The 20,036-nt window shown below is 34.2% G+C and overlaps 1 protein-coding gene across 1 annotated transcript in view; it reads left to right on the forward strand.

Annotated features, from left to right (window-relative positions):
- Positions 1-4,702: 4,702 nt before the first annotated feature.
- LOC113522899 (uncharacterized) overlaps positions 4,703-20,036 on the forward strand; it is a 109,572-nt gene continuing 94,238 nt past the window's right edge. The window contains exon 1 of the mRNA XM_026908740.3: positions 4,703-5,048. The gene's annotated coding sequence lies outside the window, so the exon portion shown is untranslated. The remainder of the gene's footprint in view (positions 5,049-20,036) is intronic.

Raw genomic sequence — 20,036 nt, forward strand, 5'->3', positions numbered from 1 at the left:
AGTCATGGAATCAGTTATTAACCATCAACTGCTCCGGTACCTAGAGGATCGCCAGCTGATCTCAGACCGCCAGTACGGCTTTCGACGGGGACGCTCGGCTGGTGATCTTTTAGTTTATTTAACACACCGATGGGCAGTGGCAATCGAGAATAAGGGAGAGGCCTTAGCTGTTAGTCTGGATATTGCGAAAGCCTTTGATCGGGTGTGGCATAGGGCACTAATCTCAAAACTACCTTCGTTTGGGTTGCCTGCGAGATTGTGCAGTTGGGTCGCCAGCTTTCTTAAGGAACGTAGCATTAAGGTCGTAGTCGACGGAGCATGCTCTGACTTAAAACCTGTGAATGCTGGTGTCCCGCAAGGCTGTGTACTATCTCCGACACTGTTTCTTCTGCATATCAATGATATGTTACAGATCAGTGATATTCATTGTTATGCGGACGACAGTACAGGAGATGCATTATACACCGGTCATGCAAAGATCTCGCGGGCACATACCGATGAGCTCCGGAACAGACTTGTGTCTGAAATCGAAACTTCACTCGATAAAGTTTCGATCTGGGGTGAACGCAATCTTGTTCACTTTAACCCTAAGAAGACACAAGTCTGCGCGTTCACCGCAAAAAAGACACCGTTTGTCGTATCACCTCACTTTCAAGGCACTTCCCTTGATAATAAGTCGAGTCTGGGGATTCTTGGCGTCGATATATCTAGCGACGTCCAGTTTTGCGGTCATCTGGAGGAAAAAGCTAAGATAGCTTCCAAAAAGTTGGGGGTGCTCAATAGGGTGAGACGGTATTTCACGCCAGAAAACCGCCTGAAACTGTATAAAGCTCAAGTGAGGCCACACATGGAATACTGTTCTCACCTGTGGGCAGGAGCGCCACAGTACCAACTCTTTCCGTTAGACCGCATTTAAAGTCGGGCAGCTCGAATTGTTGACGATCGGCGTCTTACTGTCCGGCTCGACCCACTGAAACTGCGTAGAGATGTTGCATCTCTGTGCATCTTCTACCGAATTTATCTTGGGGAGTGCTCTGAAGAATTGTTCGGATTGATACCTGCTGCAGATTTTCACCATCGTACAACCCGCCATAAACTAAAATTTCATCCCAACCATCTGGACGAGTGGCGGTCCTCCACCGTGCGTTTTTCAAGGCATTTTCTTCCACGCACAACCACTCTTTGGAATCAACTTCCAGCAGCAGTATTTCCGAACCGATACGACAACATAACCTTCAAGAAAAGAGCATATTCCTTTTTAAAAGGCCGGCAGCACACCTGCAATGCCGTAGGTGTTGTGGGTGACCATGGGCGGCGGTAGTCACTTACCATCAGGTGAGCCGCATGCTCGTTTGCCCCCTGTGTTGTAAAAAAAAAAAAAAAAGTACCTATCTAGAAGTGAACTATTTCACTGGTATTTCTATTTTTGAAATTCACGCGTACGAAGTGACGGACAAAAAGTTAATAAGTTATAAAAGAGAATGGTAATCAGGTGGGACACCAGTGATAAGTGAGGACTCAGGTTCGTCTAGTGTGGGGCCCATTGTGTCTTGTGAAAGAAAAAAACGTAACAATCGGAGTAAGAGACTTTACTAAACGCCTTTACCTAAAACAAAACAAAGGTAATTTTTTCTCTAGATACCCACAACATCCCGGATGACGTGTTCGCCCGCAATTTCGGGGTCCCTTTTGTTCGGGGGTTCGGAGGGGTTCGTGGTCGGCATGGCGAACTGAATGTTTACCCGTGCCGACGGTGGCCCCCATCTTCACCTAAGGGGTCTTGCGCCGCTGTGTGCACGTCCTCCGGATGGCCGCCATACTCCCAGGGATTTCCTAGGCGATGGCTAAGGATGATGTTCCTTCCGACGCGACGTTTCCTCTCCCCATAATCCTCTTCTTCCTTCACCCCCACCCCATCCTTTTCCCCGCGCTGTGTGCAGTGAATCCCCCAAACAGGGGGAGGTCCGTTGCACTTCTAGCGGCGAACGTAATCCGTAATTTATATTTTTTATCTATCTATTTACTAGCAGTTGTGGGGGGGGGGGGAGGATGAATAAATTCCGGGCTATATATATTTTTTATCATATCATCATCATCATCATATCAACTTTTAACTGTCCATAACTGACATAAGCTGAACACAAGCCTCCCCCTAGGGAGGTCTTTCCAATAGCTGCTACGTTTGAAAGGCAGATTGGCAACCGCAGTTAGGCTTTGAAGATATTTTAAGAGGGACACTGCTGCCCATCCTTCGCCCTCCCTTAGTCGCCTCTTACGACACCCACGGAAAAGGAAGGGGTGGCCCATTATATTCCGAGACACACACGGGACAATAATTTATATTTTTATTTCATATCATATAAAAAAATATATATATGTGCCCATATATATTAATGTAATATCCTGGTATAGGACAGTTAATTATCTATTTTAAAAAAATTAAAAGAGCTCCTGCTCACTAACATTCACCACCACAATATAGGATACCATGCCTCACTCAAAAAGGAAGGAACCCAGAAACCCGGGGGTAGTCACCTTCGAAGTTGAAGCCAGGGCAAAGGGGTCTACCCCGAGGCTCCTACTCAATCCTCCCACCAGGAAGGGAAGGGATTGTTAGTAAAGCGGACTACCAGCCGCATTACTAACAATCCAGCATGCGGTCGAATTCCACGTGGTTCCCTCTAGAAACCATCGTGCTGAAAGCCAGATGTATTCATCACGATGGGCTAACTGACCTGCTTTTTCATTCTCAACTATCATCCCTTACTGAAGCCCCGTCAGCGTATACGGGTAGCGCAGGCGGGGTTTCCATTCCATTTTTATCCATTACAGAAAGAAAGCTTAGCGTAGCTTTGACGTGGTCTAGTGTTTTGAGTAGTCATGCTCACTAAAATGTCCAGACTTGTGGCGGCGTGGTGGGCCGGGTCATTGGGCTCCCTAAAATATGGTCGAGCGCAGTGATGGCTGGCTCATCCGTCATACTCGTGAACGGGTGCTGCTTGTAGGGACTGGTCTGCTCTAATCACTATGACTGATTTCCTCTTATTAATTGTTTAACCAGTTGGTTATGTATTCAATTTTTTTTTTCTTTTTGATTATTTAATTGAATTAGTGCTAATTGGTGGTTTGTATTCACACAATTAAACTTAAAAATGTAAAATAATAATAAAATTATTTAAAAGAGCATCACGCAAGTTTCTTGCTCGTTCTTCTTGTGATGAGACAGCTTTCCGAACGAGCGGTAAATTAAAAAAAATGTAATGACTTTTCAAAAGTGCTTCAATGTAAGTTTATTTGAATAAATGATTTCTATTCTATTCTATTCTATTCTATTCTAAGCCCACCAGGAGGGTCAGCATACCTGTTAATTGATAATTTTATATAAATATATTGTATTTAGTACTTAGGTATATATATCATAAAACACACAGATCACAGCAAATATCCCTTGTTCACAATATTTATAATGTTTTATTTATGTAACATACAAGTACAGGGGGGAAAGGGATTGTTAGTAATAGTTTCTTACAGCCCATTGCTAACAATACACCCTATCAGGTCGGCCTCCACACGGTTCCTCCTGGAAACCATTGTGGTTAATCCTTTATGATTTCTTCATGATGGGCTAACTGACTTACCTTCATTTTCACCTATCATCTATCACCGGTGCCCCGCCAGCGTATACCGATAGCGCAGGCGACGTTACCATTCCATTTCCACCCATTAAATAAAAAACATACAAGTACAATAAAGTATATATAAAATATATAATAGTATTTTTTTTATAGAATGATATAGTAACCTCGCCTGCGCTTATGATATACGTAGGCGGGGCGAAGAAGAATGAAAGGTGATGAAAAGGCAGGTTAGTTAGCCCACAAGTAACAAACATCCAAACAATTTACAAATTTTCAGATTTATAATATAAGGATTTCAAATCTCAACGCCAATGGAAATACTAATCGCCCTAGAAATCTGTGTATAAACCCATTTTAGGGTTTACCGCTTAAAAATAATTAAATTTTTCTTTTAAAATGGAAATATTATTTTCCAGAATAAGAGTTTTCAAATTGAATTAAGATTATTTTTTATACATTTATAACTGCTTACAATTAGATATTATGAATCCATATAAATTATTTTATATACATCTCAAAATAGCATGACGCTATAAAACTGTTAAGTAGAGTTTTTTACATATACACGAAAGGCTTTTTAATATAGACCAAGAATTCAAAATTAATACTTTTTTTTTTTAATTCTGGATAGTGGTGCAGCATCAAAATTCGATTCTACCCAGAAGAACGAATTACCGCTTTAGACCTAATTATTGATTTAAATATCAACAAATTTCCATACACAGGGGTATAACACAATTTTATTTATTTAATTGATTTTGTATAGTGTAAACTTTAGAAAAGATAAAATAAATAAGTATTTTAATATTGAAAATGATGCTTTAAATATTAGTAAACAAGAAATTTCGAATTTGTTTAGCGACGGTGATTACAACAATCCTCTAAATTCACTGCATAAAGTCAACATTTCCAACTACATCGACGTTTACAAACTCTATATTATCTAAAATATCATATATCCAACTTAATAATTGTAAGCCGTATAATGGTTCCGTACTAGGTTATATGTACGCAAGCGCACAACCCTCAAAAATGTAACAGGTACGCGATTCGGAATACGTCCATCGTTTCGCTCGCTCACTCAGTCGCGCAATGTCGGGAGAACCGCGCAAGCGTGTTGGCTGCACAAGGATATCAATGCCTCATATTTCAATAAAAAAAGAATAAAACCTCGTCATAATCCCGCCAATTATTTCTTAAAAAATTCAAAAATCGAATGTTTCGAAATTTACACATGACATTCGAACATGGCCATTAGACATGTGTTAAAGTTTTCGATATTACGATTAATAAGTGTCGTGTATTGACTTTTCATGTTTTGTTTTGTGATAAGGGTGATGCCGAGTGGATATGGGTGTGATAATGATAACTGTTTATGTGATTGGATTGCTCAATGCCGATTTATTCATGGTAAGAGATAACTTCTAATAACCATAAAGCCTACTTAATCAGATATTAGGCACATGAATTATTTAAATAAAATAACTTTATAGAATTTGTTTCAGTTTTATATTTTATTTAAAGTTTGTAAAAACTATTTTAAGTAATATATAAGTTTATTATAATTAATAAAAAAAAATATTAAAATTAGAATTTGTCAATTACAACTTAAGGAGTTAAAATAGACGATTTTACAAAGTCAACATAGGTACCTATTATTACTCAAAGATCGATTCTTATGAAAAGTAATTAAAAGTTAAACAATTGCAAACGGTTCTAATTATAAATTCGTCTAGCGGTTAATCGTCTCTCGAAAGTAAAACACGCGGGCCGAACACAGTAATGCTTTTCGAATAAGGTATAAGAAGTACGTGTAGATAGGCAATTTCAATAAATTTTAATTCATTATCTCCATTTGTAAGAGCACTTAATGCGGGTGCTATGTGTAAGCGTAGAAGTACAGATTCCAAATCTACCCGCTTCTTCATAAATATGAGAATATAATATAATTCTCATATTTTAAATTTTTTATATTTCTTCATATATTTTTCTGTATTTAAATTATATGTAATATGGCAAAGGATTACATTTAGAAACATTTATATTTTATATAACTACATAATATACATACATACGTTCCTGTGGGAATTTTCAGAAATCCTTTCATGACCGATGTCTATGTACCTGTAAATTTCATAAAAAGTAAAAACAATTTACCTTACATAAAATTACTGTCAAAAATTCAAGTAGTTTTTTAGATTATGAAGAGGTAAGTATATAAGAATTGGCTGTAAACTGTAGTAAGTTTATCTTTTTCTCTCCTCAGTGGTCTCGTCTTGGAGGGTCTTTGTAGCAGATAACCATATTCCGAATCCTGCAGTAGATTCATAAAAATGACAATGTAATAGTACTTTCAAGTCTAATTGAATAAAGATGATTTGAATTGGAAAATTAAACGGGACACATAAAACAACACAGCTAGAGATTAAAACATGGCGCTGAAAGAGCGCATATAATCAATTTATGCACTCATTTCTATCCAGCCAGTAACGTTTGTTGTTAAAAAAATCCGAAGTAAATTTTTTACAAAATTTTAATTTGAAAAGATACACTATGCATGTGCATGTATCATATTTTCAGTATATAAAATAATAACCCATAACTAATAAAATAATAACCCCATTCGTTGCCACTCCTGAGGACTCGGGTGTTATTCCTCTGTACCCAGTAAATCCACGCCATATCCCACCCTTCAAACCGAAACACAGCCATGCAAACACGACTGCATCACGGTTGAAACACGAATGGGACAGAGGTACCCAAGCAATAGACTTTTGTACAAAATCTCCCTCTGGAGGTATCTTGACGGGAATATTTTAAAAATATTATTAATATTTGTTGAAAATTCTAATAATTACGTGTCTCCTGGTGTTCCGGTTTGACCGGAAAAGTTTTGTCCTGGTTGAGAATGATGCATCAAGTTTAAGTTCAATTTAAAATAACCTTAGAAGTATAATAAACATATTAGCATAACATTATAATTTGCACCGCTAAGTAATTGACATCCCCTTAAAAAAGAGGACTTGAAAAAATTAAAACACTAAATCAGCGTAAACTTTCACAAGATAATACGAAATAAAGAAATCGGATTAGGTATAAGAATAATAAAAGTAAGGATGAGGACTGAAAAAGCGAGCCATTACGTAGAGAGAGACGGAATCTGAAACCGACAAAAAGTAGGGGTGAAGGACAGACGGTCACCGAAAATACCTATCTTATTATATGGATCTTTTTAGATGCAAATATAGATTTTATTGCTCCCAAATAGAGACGAAAATACATTGGTCGGCGAATTACAGTCTGTTCGCAGTATTATAATCGGATCGACTAAAGTTATATAGTAAGTATATTTCTAGAGGCTATATAACAATTCGGTTGGTTTGTTTATTGTTGTATCAGCTATTAACTGCCCACTGCTGAACATAATCTTTCCCATAAAAGGGGTTTTGGCAGTAGTTAGACTTTGGGGGTGTTTTAAGAGGAACGCTGCTGCCCATCCCTCGACCATTACGAGTAAGTTTCCTTCGTCGCCTCTTAGGCCACCTACGGGAGAGGAAGGGTTAACCATTCTATGCTAGAACAACATGGCATTTATTTCTATATAGAAATTTAAAAATTAAAGTTATCAATGTTTGTGTTAACAAAGTTGTTCAATTGTCAAAGCTAGTTCTCGATATGAACGTAGAAAGATTTAAATTAAAGGCAGAGTAAGATCAAAAGAAAAGAAAATTGCCTACTATGAATTGCTGAAGGAGTTCTGCTCATCTAACTGGACCCTTTGCGTATGGTTGACGGGAATTTAATTAACTAATAAAAGGAAGCGGGTCACTGCGATGCAAGCACCGTACTCACCCTGAAGAAGTCGAAATAATTGTCGGAAACGACGTAGAGTACATTAAATTCCAGATCTATCAATTACAGAGTGAAATTAAAAACGAAAAGCCTAAAGAAATATGGATAAATGGAAAAAATGGTAGATACTTTAAATCTTCTACAATAACCAGATAGGTTCAGCTATTACGTTAGTATGGGAGGGTCTTAGATTATATAGATAGAGCGTCTTCATAAAAATGTTCGCTAAAAACAGGTCACATTTTTGTCTATGCTGCGTGAATAAGGTTTGTTATAATTTACACTTATTACTAATTATATGGGAAAAATATAAGGTTAAATTAAAAAATAAAAACTATACAAAATTTTTATATTTGAAAGTCCCGGATAAACAATTCATAATGATTCGCAATGATGCTTATCTTTGATTTATAACTGAGTAAATACAATTTATTTTCACTTTTAAATAATTGAAAATGGCCGCCATTTTAATTAATACCTGTATATTAATTTGTAAGCAATACGCACATATGTATTCATATTACATAAAAAAAATAGCTACCAATTCTAATTAAAAAATTTGGGAAATTTTTAATCCAATTACTTGTAGCACTGAAAAAGGCGTTTATTTGGATTTGGATAAAAAAAATGTGTCGACCAATTTCACATTTGACTGACTAAAAGTTGACACGTTTTAAACGGGTTAAAGACTTATGCCGTTTTCCTAAAAGAAAAATATTTTGAAAAACAGCTGTACTAGTGGAACACTCATTTCATCACCATAGACAACTCTTGATGATATCAATTATATTGATTGTGGATGATAAGATCCCTCACTGAATAGAGTGACGATCTCAAATGCATTACAGGAAGCAGGTGGCTCAGAACAGTTCCTTATGGCAGTCTATGGGGAGGCCTATGTTCAGCAGTGGACATCTATGATGACGATATTGATTTAATCCAACATATAGAGTGAAATAAAAAAATATTAAGTAGGTATACATTTTTTTAAAACCGAAAAAAAAATTTTAGCCTCCTAATTTACCTACTAAGTGGATAGTATTTGACCCAATTTCTTAAGGAAACGTGTTTCGTTTTACTGATAGAAAACTCCGTCCACTTTTAACTGCCCTAGTTGGTTTTATCCCATAAATATTTTCGTGCCCGGACCACCCCTGTCAGATTTATTCTACAAAGAACTTGTGCTTATATGTTTCTCTTTTCCTTTTAATTAACTGCCTACTACATTAACGCTGTTATACAATAAAGATAGAATATAGAACAAAAATATATAATAATTTTATAATTAAGTACTTGAATGGAATATGGCAGTGAAATTACAGAGGAATAACACCTGAGTCCTCAGGAATGGCAACGCATGGGGAGTATCATGGGCGAAACAGTATACTCTGTTATGTCCATGCTACTGCTCATGTCTATAGGCGAAGGTTACCACTTACCATCAGGTGGGCCATCAGCTTGTTTGCCATTCCAAGTTGCATAAAATAAAAGTTAGAAAAACAACAAAATACGCCATTTCTGGATGGCGTATTAAGACAAAAAAGGGTTTCAGGTATACAACTGTGACGACTGTATCCAATTTGATGCAGTAGTTTTTGCGTGATACCGGAACAAACATATCGACAGACAGATAGATATATTTTCTAAAAATTATAGTTTTGGTACCTATTAGTCTTATATTAGTTTTTAAGACCCCTTGTTGTTTTTTCTTAAATAATTTCCCATGTACAGACAGCCAATTTACAATTTTATTATATTAGTAAGATTTTAATTAAATATTTATTATAGGGATTCAGCATATTTATATGTCAGATTTGGACATCAGCGTCCCTCTTCGAATGTCTCTAAAAGCCTAACTACGATTGTCGATCCGCCTACCGACGCAACTACTGGCAAAAGTTTCCTTATGGGGAAGGCTTATGTCCAGCAGTGGACAGTTAACGGCTGTAATAATTATAAATAATAATATTACGACGTACGACGGACGTAGACGTCCACCAATCGACTATAATACTATAATAACGAAATACATCTATGTAAGCATATTAATATTGTTTATCCACTCACCTATTTCCATCTATGTGCGTCAAATATGACGTTATTCTGACTAATCGATATAAAAGTTGTAGTGGACATCAAACTTGCACTTCGTGTCAATGTACTACAGTTCTACAGGCGTGATTACAGGAGTACTTTGCATTTATAACTTAAACAATCATAAAATATCAGATATTAATGCTAGTTGGTTATTATATATATATATATATATATATATATATATATATATATATATATATATACTCGTATATATATATATATACCTAAATTAAATTTTCTGAATGTAAATTATATTTGGCATAAATCAGTAAAATTTTGTAGTTCATTATAACAATAATATACCATATAACTGCATATTCTATAATTCAACTCCATCTATGGCTGCAAAAACAATTGTATGCTAACATAACAAATAATTAATAATTAAAACTTCCAAAAAAATATTTCAGGTATATACCCATAGTTTTCATCAAAGTTTTCACTGGTTATTACATTATTTAATTCCGCTACCACTGTATGTGTGCGACTTCCAAAAATTGGATTATTGACTACGGTTATTGTTACCAGAACTTCTACAACGTTCCATGGTTTACATTCAATTCATTAATGTAATTTAATTTTAATTATATTATAATTTAGACATTAATAATACATTATCGGGTACACGGTGTGAAATACTGTGTCAACAATAGGATTACATATTTACATTAATCTTTCATGAAATTTAGCTTTACGTTTACGTAAAATAGCAAAGAAATCATTAACCCTGTTAATCAAGATGTTTCTAATTATCAAATACCTATCATTTCCCAGACATACCGCGAGTGGCTTTGGTCTTAGAATTCCAGTAGCGAACGACAGATATAATTAACCGCAGACTTGATCGAGTAATGTTACACCGATATAGATATTTCACGATAGGACAAACTTAGTTCTGATCAAATTATGTACCAATACCGTGGGATAAGGGGCCTGGTGATATGTAACACAGATTTGTCCTACTTCAGACACCAGATCTTCACAATATATTATATTGTGTAACCTAGAAAAATAGATCTTTTGTAATAACTTATATTGAATATAATAAATAAATAATAATAATAATATAAAACAGTATACTCTGTTATGTCCATGGTACTGCTCATGTCTATAGGCAACGATTACCACTTTACATCAGGTGGGCCGTCAGCTTGTTTGCCATTCTAAGTTGTATAAAAAAAGAATATTATATTATAGATGTACTACTGGTATAGTGAGGAAAAAAAACTATTTTATTGTTACTATTAGTATTACTTCAAAACCAGTTATTTTAATTTACTAATTAAATTATTGAACTGATTTTGATTAAATTTCTACAAGACCAATCTTTAAACATATTTAAATGCTTTCTGATAAAAAAGTAATTTTCCAAATCAGTGACGGAGTTATGAGGTAACAAACATAAAAAAAAAATACAATTGAATTGTGAAAACAAATGATCATAGAGCCTTTTGCAAAAACTTAAATGTTGCAAATTAAGGCATTTAGGCATGTCACAGAGAATCATCAGGTGGGCCGATTCTTTAAAAAAATCAACTATGATTTCCGCTATCGTCACGTGCAAATAATATATTGGAATAAAAAAATAGTTTAGACATTATTATTTCGTCTATGATTTGGATATTTTTTTGTTTGCAATCAATAAAGTTTTGTACAGATATTGGTGCCATAACTTTGTCATGATACGCTGTATTTTGCTAACAAAAACCTTAAATCATCAAAAATAAAAAATAAAATCAAATATATATACATATATAACTAAATATCTTTTAGCAGTGCTAAGTTAGTTAACTAACCTTCATTAAATGGAATTGTTCGGTCTACGGTTTTATATGATAATAGGATTATTAACTACTATTACTTTGTAGCCAGTGTCTGTTAGTGGCTTCGGGTAAATGAAACTAGAAATTTGTTTACACTTCTAATCGGATTATTTCTTTGGGTTGCATTTGATTATTAGATATAATTTTGGCAGGAATATTGTTCGAACCGAGAAAATTATGCCGTAAATCATTATTGGAGTTTCAAGGATTTTCAGAGATTTTCTCTCTATACTAGTATTTTCGATATCAAAAACACCCCTCTTTAAAAGACCGACAACATGCTAGTAATACCGTTCATGTAATATTGCAAATATTTACGGCAGATGCAATGCTATTTACTATTAGATACTATTTTGCTAATAAAAAGAAAATTAAGACAAAAAATATAAAATCTCCTTTTCCTAAATGGCAATTGGTATCCATTTTTAAAGCAGAAATGTCTGCCGGCGTCATGTATAGAAACTCGAAAATTGTTATTTTTCTACAAGTAATATTCAACAATTACTCATTGTATTAGGCCGTGTGGTCCCGGCATAGAATAGGCCACCCCTTCCTATCCCGTGGAAGTCGTAAGAGCCGACTAAGGAGGGCGAGGGATGGGCGGCATCGTCCTTCTTAAAACATTTCTAAAGCCTAACTGCGGTTGCCAATCCGCCTGGCAAGCGTGACAGCTACTGGCAAGACTCCTCAAGGGCTTATGTTCAGCAGTGGACAGTTAAAGGCCGATATGATGATGATAAAGAGTTAATCATTGTCCTATAGCTTATTTATGTATACTCAAACTACAGCTCTTCAATTTAAACTAAACATTCACCGTTCCCACCATTTTTTTCCCATAAATATAAAGTTTTACAGTTGACTTAACAATTATATATACAAATAGCTGATCTGCATCACTTTGAATAATAAAAACGTGTGTATGAAATCTATGTATTCAATTTAAGGATTTTTTATGAAACTTAGGCTGACGGTTAACTGACGGCCCACCTGACGGAAAGTGGTAACTGTCGCCTACAGACTACTACTTTATAGTCTACATTTTGAAAATTGTATACTATAAAGTAAAAGTAAAAGCATATGTTAGTATTAGTAGGACACTATGAATATTCATGATGTGTATTTTGTATATATTTTTAGGTGGTTGCATAAATTCATTTTCCAGCTTCGTCAATATATAAGCGGTGCCGACTCTTAAACAACGTAATAATTACTTAGTCTGTGGCAAGGAGATACTACCTATATGAAAAATATATATCAAAGTACTGCAATATTAAAATAGCGTTATGCTTCAGTATATCTACATATAACTAGATACTGCAGTAATCTCTTTTTCATTTGCGCGCATTCATTTGGTTTTCGCTAGATGGGCCGCACGGAAAGCAACAATACATCAGCCAGATGTTCGGATGTCATTATTTTCTCACAAAGTAGAATTATTACTCTGTGACCTGAAAATCTGGAAAATAAAGAAAAAATGAATTTGCAATTCTTATATAGTGATCATCATATCAGCCATTAACTGTTTGCTGTTGAAGATACGCCTCCCCATAACAGGAGGTTTTGCCAGTAGTTGCCACGTTTGGTAAATGCCCATCCCTGGACCATTAATTTAATCTCACGGGAAAGGAAGCGTTGGATTATTCTATGCTGGAAGCTCATGCCTAATATATGTAATGTAGTGAGGGTTAATAAAGTCATTTATCTTTACGCCGAGACAGTTACGGGGTCTTTTCTTCGTCCATTTTTATAACTCGTCATAGATATACGATAAAATTTCTATAGACATATAGAACTTTACGTAGAAAATAACAATAAAATTAAATATGAAAAACACAAAGTGATATTTTTATTCAGCTCTAATGTCTTTATCAGCAGTTGCATAAAAAAATCCAGTATAGCCGAGGCCAAAGTTTTCTATGATGTCAAATTCTTTAGAATCTTGATAACTTCTTTTAAACCTTGTCCACCTTGTCTTGTCTTTATTAAATGTGACTGAAAATTTTAATCCTCTAATACTACTTGAATACACCATAAATCCTTAGGTAAAGCTAGCCTAAATGCGTTTTCAATTACGCCACGGAAACAATACTATCAGATTGCAAAATTTTTATCTATTCTCTGAACATTGTTAAGCCTGATGTGGGCATGTATTGTATTCTTTGATTATATAGATAGTCTCCATACAAATGCTTCGCTAACGTAGATCAACTGGGAGGAAAGGGATTGTTAGTAATGGAGACTGAGAATCCCATTGCTAGCAATATATCCAACCAGGTCGACTTCCTCGCGGTTCCCTCTGGAAACTATCATGGTTAATTCCTGATGCAGCAGTAATTGGAAATTTTTAAACAAATTACTTGCATTAGCAACACTGAAAACAGTGTGTTTTGTTTTATTAAAAAAAATCAGCATAATATCAAATTAGCTATTTAAATTTAGCTAAATATTTTTTTCTGATATTCGATGCTTTATTTGTATAATCTAAGATTGTATTATAAACTGTCCATCCTACATTCAATCCTATATTACAGCAGGAAGTTATAATAATGAAGCAGAATTTGAACAAAGCAATTCCGAAATTTCTGGCACAAAGTCATCTGCAAGGGTAGCTCTGTCTCTCTCACTTATCTACCGTCAACAAGATAGTGCTGTGGCTGATAGCTTTGTATTAAAAAAAAAACAATTTTTTTTGGTATATAGGAAAGCTATACAGAAAAAGAAATGTAACAATAAAAAACAGATATCTAACAGAATATGTATAAAAATATTATAAATATGAAATATAAATAAGGTTAGTTCGCCAACTTGCCAGCAACATATAGGTATAGATAAAATGGTTTCGATTCGAATGAAGGGTGGGTAAGGTAATATAATTTGAAGGGTTGTGCTCGTAAAATTATTCGATACGGTGGCATAACACCTTAGGCCTCAAAAATGGTAGCACAGAAGAAATACCGTGGATAACGCAGTTTATTGTGTCATGTCCATACCTTCTATTATCATAGTTTGATGATCATCACACCAATCAACGAGAATAAATGTATTTCATTGAGAATATTACAATCGATAACATAGATAAAATATAAAAAAAACATATGATTTGACGCATATAAAATTAAATGTAACTGTGTAAATAATAAGTGGTCAATAAGATTTTTAAATAAAGAAACTCGAATTAAGAACCTTTTTGAAATCTAATGAATACGGCTAACATAGATTAAGGACAGAAGGTATCTGCGAGTATTCTCTTTCTACGGCGGCTAATTTTTAATCATAGATAAAAGACTTAAAAAAAGGAATATGTTCACAATTTGGTTGTATTTTTTAATGTTTATTATCTCATAACTCCGACATTAATAAATCAATTTGAATTATTTTCATCTGAAACGATATATTTTTAAATCGGTCCCATAGAATATTAATAAAAAGTAGTTCAGTAGTTTAGTTTTTAAATCAAAATAACAGACTTAGCCAAGATTTAATTTGATGCTTTTGTAACCAAAATCGTGAAATATTATTTGATTTATGCGACGAGTCTGAAATCTATTTTTTATTACACTTTTAGTTAGAATTACGCTATTTCAGAACAAGCAATCACTTCGTTTATACATAACCCGTGAATAAGAGTAGGGACTGGTCTGGTGAATATTACTATTATTGATTGTAAACTTCCATTTCCTTTTGCCCACAGACAGCGTATACAGCACACCTCTCAGAAAGTAAACATAATAAACATATGGGATTGCTTGCAGATCAAACATTATAGGGAAGGGTCATTTTCAATAACAAACATGAAACCTGTACGGTTGTAAAATAAATTCTAGTAGTTGAGGTTATAAAAATGTTAAATTAACACTACTTTCAACATATTCGTTTGCGACATATATAAGTAGATAGATCAGTAGAAATTGGAATCAATAGGCGTTAAAATAAAAAAAAAAAATGTAAAAACGCCACGTAAGTGCTTGTGAAATAAATTGTCTGTTTAGAGAGAATAAATCTATCTTCGACATTAAAACTATTTTCACATGTATCTTTAAAACACAATAATGAAATTAAACATTTTCTAATTTATCTTTTGTAATTTCAACTATGAAAGTTGAAGCAAAGAATAAAGAAGCTGAAGTTAAAATAATTGTAATGTTAATTCTATCTTCACGCCACTTTTCTTATGGGTTAAACAGAAAAACAAGATTACCAAAGACCTACTACTACTATATCTTACACGCGTCTCTTACGTAATTAATATAAATGTGAAAGTTTATAAAGATATTAGTATGTTGGTAACTGAATCGCGTTTAAATTGCTGAACGAATTGGAATGCAGTTTGATAAAGGGATTCGTTTTCTTATGCAACTTAGAATGGCAAACAAGCTGATGGCCCATTTGTAGGAAAGTGGTAACCGTCGCCTATAGACATTAGCAGTACCATGCACATAACAGAGTATACTGTTTCACCCATGATACCCCCTATGCATTGCCATTCCTGAGGACTAAGGTGTTATTCCTCTGTACCCTGTAAATTTACTGCCATATCCCACCCTTCAAATTGAAACACAGCCATGCAAACACAACTGCTTTATTATAAATACCTTTATTATAAATATCCTAGCTTAACATATGGGATATTTCACGTACTGGTACACGCGGGCAAAGCCGTAGGAAGCAGCTACTACACAATTGTAATAAGACCCAATCCATCCACTCTTCTAATGACAATGACCTTCAAACATATGAACACATACTTGGTTTGAGAGCAGGGTATATTTAAGAGGTGCTTATAAGAACAATAAACAGGCCATTAAAGGCTTACCTGCCATCTGTTATTGCCTAAGCTTACGGTTATGGTTTTATGGTGACAAGTTAATGTGTTTTAGAGGTTAGAAGTTATGTTTACAGGAATATGATTTTACCTAAGTTCCAATGCTATGCTTATACCAACACTAAAGACGGATAATTGGGATAAGGATAGGGAGATGACGATTATGGTTAACACTAAAGACGGATTTTAATAATATTTCCATGAAAAAATGACTAAAGAAGCGGTTGTCACTAAATAAAAAAAAAAATTGTTTTTATTTAAAAAATAAACTACTTAACCGGTTTTAATAAAATTCCCATAAATTTAATCTATAAGTATATCCTTTCAGATAACAAAAGAATTTTCCAGATCGGTTTACAACTGATGGGGTTATGGGGTAATAAACACACAAAAAAAGACCGAATAAAGAACCTTCTTTTTGAATTCACTTAAAATATATTACATCAATAAACATAGCCAGTACTAGTTGGTGAAAGGGCAAAAGCACTCTGGCATTTGTCTAATAAAAACTGTGTCCACAAAGTGTTTTCTTACTTTACAGCGTTTTATATATACAATTACCGAGCGGTCCACACCTGCCGCGTGACTTTGTTCTCTCTGTCATACATATTAATCTACATTAAGCTGATTTTTATGTAAATAACTTCTTTGAATACGTTTTACGTACATAGATTAACCTACGAGAAACCCAAGATGTACAATTAGATAAAAAAGGTGCTCTAAAATTATACCGCACACAGCCAAATTATACACTCATTTGGTAATCAGCACGTAATGTCCGTGATATGTATCACGAAAAGTTATTATTTATTTATTTACTTATAGGATCATCGACAAAACATACAGCGAAGCATTTCAATACAATACACTTACAGATTAGGTCAAATTGTTCTTACATTTTTTTTTACAACACAAAGGGCAAACGAGCATGCGGCTCACCTGGTGGTAAGTGACTACCGCCGCCCATGATCACCCACAACACCAGCGGCATTGCAGGTGTGCTGCTTACATTTAGAGACAACCACAGCATGCATTGTGTCGTGAACAATTAAAATGGAATTAAATTAATAATGTCATTAAACGAATAACGATATTAATAATATAATATATAATTATTTATATACACATGATATGTATAATATATAGTTTCTTTATTAATTTGACCAATAAATATATCCTCGTCACGCGGTCAAAGTCGCGTGTAAAGACTAGTACAATATATGTATAGGAGAAACAATATAGTAAGTACCGTTAAGTCATCTTATACGACATATGTAATTGAGATCAGGATAGGCAATACATAGTTACTTTATACCACAATTTTATAATGAAAATAACGAAAGAAATCATAGTACTAGGAAATAATTGCATGGATCAAAACTAAGTGTTATAGGATAGTCAAGAAGATGGTCTGGAAAAGAGCCAATTAGAGAGCAATTCTTGAATGTCAAAGAAAATCTAAACTCGAAACTTTGCCTTGACCCACAATAACTACAATAAAATTTAAGCTGTGACGGTTTAAAATGTATCTTTTTTATGGAAATGTGTTGAGTTTTATGTAAATATATTGCTAAAATGAGACTGAAATAAATTAATGTTTTTCTAATGAAATTATTAACGAGAAAAACTATTTATAGTTATAGTTTCAATCGGACAAATTTTTCAATCGAACAATCGAAATGATAATCGCAACCATCTATCATTCTATACAAAACTGGATATGATATAGCCATATACGATTCGCCGAGCCATTTCAGAAATCGAATGACATATCATATCGATAAGCGTTCCTCATAAGTGAGGCTTAAGATGGCTAGTACAATCTCTGTTACATAAGGCATACGAGTATCATTATATTCCGCAGTAGGTAAAATCCGCTATTGTATATTTATGTGATATGGTAACATACATTATGACACGTTCCATGAACATAGAAATTGTATGAAATAACTTTAGTAAGTTATTTCATATCCCATATTAGCAAGTAGCAGTTAATATTTTTTTTTATACAGCTTAGAATGGCAAACAAGCTGACGGCCCACCTGATGGAAAGTGGTAACCGTCGCCTATAGACATGAGCAGTACCATGGACATAACAGAGTGTACTGCCCATGATACGCCCCATGCGTTGCCATTTCTGAGGACTCAGATGTTATTTCTCTGTACCCTGTAAATTCACACCATATCCCACCCTTCAAACCGAAACACAGCCATGCAAACACAACTGCTTCACGGTTGAAACACGAATGGGACAGAGGTACCCAAGCAATATAAAAGATAAAATAATAATAAGCAATATAAATATAAAAGAGATATTATAACTAATTAAGATTAGATTATACATCATGTGTCATTAACTAGTACACGAATTCACTCTTCTTCTGGTGTTATTATTTTTACAACGACCATCCTCGCATTTACAAATTATAGTTTAAATTGTGAAGATAAATATAACGCCATAATGGAATTTTTTCATTTTATATTTTTATCTGGCATTATAATTTTTATTTTAAATTTCGAATAGTTTTATAAGCAATGCAAAAAGGTTTTCTGTTGTGAATATGTATTAAATCTTTTTCATATTATTGTAACATTATTACAATCAAACTCCACTGTATGGTCCTCGCGTAGAATGATCCCTTCCTATCCTGTAGGTGTTGTAAGAGGCGATTAAAGGAAGTTAATTGTCGAGGATGATCATCAGCGTCCCTGTTAAAAATCATCAAAGGCCTAACTGCGGGTATCAAGCGAAGCAACTATTAGCAAAACCCTTCTTATGGGAAAGGCCTGTGTCCTGTATTGGACAGTTATCGGCTGATACAATACGAGTATAATATTGTAAGTATGTATTATGAATATTAAGTTTTAAAACCGATTTATTCCACCTTCAATAGAGTTTCGATTCAATATTTGATATCGTAAACGCAATTCCATCGCAAATCTAAAGTCATTAAAATTTTAAAGAGAATCCAATTTTCAATGGGCGCCTAAATCCAATATCCCGTTCAAAAGGTCTTTCATTTAGGAAATGCCACGTGCAAACTGATAATCCAGTATAGGTAACCTCATGGTACGCCCCTAGTTATTATCATTGCTGAGAATTACCGATAGCTGTGTTAAATCCCGTTGACAATTGGTCCAAACATACTTTATGGGGTCATACAATGATGAAAGTGTTATAATGTGTCCATGGTACTGCTCATGTATAGGTACGCTGGCGGGCACCAGTAAGGGGTAGTAGATGACGATGAAAGCAGATCAGTTAGCTCATCGTGATAAATTGCACTAGAATTAATCATGATGCTTTCTAGGGGGAACCACGTGGAGGTCGACTCTAACAATCCCTTTCCCCCCAATGGATAAGGTTAGCTCAAGAGGCCTATTAGATAGATCGTAAATTCATAAACTATCTACTTAAAATGTAGTATTATCAAAATTTTAAATAAATAATAGGCAGAATAATTACTATAATTTATTGGTTTATTTATAACCCACTTATTGATTATTTGGCGTCGGGTTTGACCTTCCCTTTATGTAATACCTAACAAATAATAACTGTATTTGAATGGAGCAAGAGTAGACGTTGGTTTGTCTAATAAAAATAATTTAAGCAACTATGAATAATGAATGAATTCCGAATAAAGAAAAATAATCATCTATAATTTGGTTTACGACAGATATTAATAACAAAAATAAGTAAAAACATTAGATGAAAAATAAATTGTGGAATCCACTTGATGATGAGATGAAAGTTAAGGACATTATATAATTCTGCATTATATATATATATATATATATATATAT

The sequence above is a fragment of the Galleria mellonella genome, unplaced genomic scaffold (genome assembly GCF_026898425.1).
Source record: "Galleria mellonella isolate WM207_F2 unplaced genomic scaffold, CSIRO_AGI_GalMel_v1 utg515, whole genome shotgun sequence".
Classification (NCBI taxonomy): domain Eukaryota; kingdom Metazoa; phylum Arthropoda; class Insecta; order Lepidoptera; family Pyralidae; genus Galleria; species Galleria mellonella.